Genomic DNA, 2581 nt, shown 5'->3' on the forward strand with positions numbered 1-2581 from the left:
TGGTGACCAAAATAGGACTTCCCATATATAAATCTTTACCTCCGGACCATTCCGGAACTCCTCGTGACGTCCGGTATCTCATCCGGGACTCCAAACAACATTCGGTAACCACGTATATCTATTCCCTATAACCCTAGCGTCATCGAACCTTAAGTGTGTAGACCCTACGGGTTCGGGAGACACGTAGACATGACCGAGACAACTCTCCAGCCAATAACCAACAGTGGGATCTTGATACCCATGTTGGCTCCCACATGTTCCACGATGATCTCATCGGATGAACCACGATGTCGAGGATTCAATCAATCCCGTATTCAATTCCCTTTGTCTAGCGGTATAGTACTTGCCCGAGATTCGATCGTCGGTATCCCGATACCTTGTTCAATCTCGTTACCGGCAAGTCTCTTTACTCGTTCTGTAACACATCATCCCGTGATCAACCCCTTGGTCACATTGTGCACATTTTGATGATGTCTACCGAGTGGGCCCAGAGATACCTCTCCGTCACACGGAGTGACAAATCCCAGTCTTGATTCGTGCCAACCCAACAGACACTTTCGGAGATACCCATAGTGCACCTTTATAACCACCCAGTTACGTTGTGACGTTTGGTACACCCAAAGCATTCCTACGGTATCCGAGAGTTGCACAATCTCATGGTCTAAGGAAATGATACTTGACATTAGAAAAGCTATAGCATACGAACTACACGATCTTTGTGCTAGGCTTAGGATTGGGTCTTGTCCATCACATCATTCTCCTAATGATGTGATCTCATTATCAACGACATCCAATGTCCATGGTCAGGAAACCGTAACCATCTATTGATCAACGAGCTAGTCAACTAGAGGCTCACTAGGGACATAGTGTTGTCTATGTATCCACACATGTATCTGAGTTTCCTGTCAATACAATTATAGCATGGATAATAAACGGTTATCATGAACAAGGAAATATAGTAATAATAACTAATTTATTGTTGCCTCTAGGGCATATTTCCAACACACCCCGGGTGCCCAGCCGCGTCGCCACCGGGTGCCCGGCCACTGCCTGGGCGTCGCCCCAGCCTAGCCCGGGTGCCCGGCCCCAAGGCCCCGGGTGCCCGGCCTCTCGCCCAGCCGCGCCTGGGCCACACCCCGGATGGCCGACCACTTGGGCCCGGGTGCCCGGCCCCCTGCCTGAGCCGGCCCAGCTCGCCCCGGGTGCCCGGGCTCTCACCCCCCGGGTGCCCAGCCACCTTCGCCGCCCGCCTGGGCCACTCTAGCCGGCCCCGGGTGCCCGACCAAATGGCCCCGGGTGCCCGGCCCCTCTAGCGCCTGCCTCCAGCGCCACCCGGGTGCCCGGCCTCGACCGCCCAGCCCCTGCGTCTACCCCGGGTGCCCGGGCCTTGGACCACCGGGTGCCCGGACCCCTCCTAGAGTGTGTGCGTTTTCAGGGTCATTTTGGACCTTTGTATCCCCCTCCCTCCTCTATTTCGTCCCTAGACTATAAGTACCTCCCACCTAGCTCATTTAGAGAAAAGCAAAGTATTTGATAGACATTTGTGAGCTGTGCTCCATGGATCCACTCCACTAGGAGATCAAGACCTCCTCTTGGAGTGACCAAACATCAAGACCTCCTTCTTGGGGAAGGATCCCTATCATAGGATCATCAAGCCCTCATCTCCTTCATAGGATTTGGGATGAACTCTACCATGTATCTTATTTCCCTTTGATTGTTCATGTACCTTGTGGATCTTGTGTGATTGTTAGTCTAGTGGATGTGTGATTTGGACTTGTTCTTGAGTGTTCCTCTTGTTTTCCCTCTTGTTTTCATCTTGTTCTTGGGGATTCCCCCTCCAATTCGTGAAAGATCTTCACTTAGGGTTCCACCCTACAACAGTTCTGCTCGCCAACGGAATGACGTCATCAGCCATAGGCCGTGTGTGCTTCCAGGGTTGGAGCTCTGCTAGCCACCAGTGCTCCTGTTGCCGCTGTCATCGGCGGCAAGACCGCCAGGGTTTGAGGTCTCCCCTACCCCCACGCTCACCTCCGGTGGGCCGTTCAGACGCGCCCTTGCAAGCCCGTTGAAGCCACCCAGGTGGATGCCGGCCTCGTGCCACTTTTCGAGGTGCGGTAGGACGCGCTCCTCGGCACATTGGCTTCATCCCCGCCTAGGCCACTTTTCGAGGAGTAGTTGGGGTCAAGATCTCGACCATTGGAGGCGTCACGCTACAACGCACCAGCGTAAGGCTACGTCTGGAGCCTGGAGGTCATGTCAAGGTAACACAAGTGGCAAAGGTTGCCTTGACATTGTGCAACACTAGAGGGTTTAGTGTTGGCAGCCTCCGTAGCGACTTCAACAAGTATAATGATTGTGAAGGACCGACCGGTGAACGCTTTCGCCGGATGCAGACTCACGTGACACACCGCGCTCACGCATGTGGAGCCATGTCCCTGTATGTGTGCCCCTTCCACCGACAATGCTCAATCTTATCCTTTGGACAAGACCTCTTCTTCCTCAATTCCTCTTCTCAGAGCAGCTCTCTCTCTCCCTCGTGAAAATCACACCCAGCCTGCTCCCTCCTACTGCTACTAACGTC

This window comes from Triticum dicoccoides, chromosome 6B (genome assembly GCF_002162155.2).
Source record: "Triticum dicoccoides isolate Atlit2015 ecotype Zavitan chromosome 6B, WEW_v2.0, whole genome shotgun sequence".
Lineage (NCBI taxonomy): Eukaryota > Viridiplantae > Streptophyta > Magnoliopsida > Poales > Poaceae > Triticum > Triticum dicoccoides.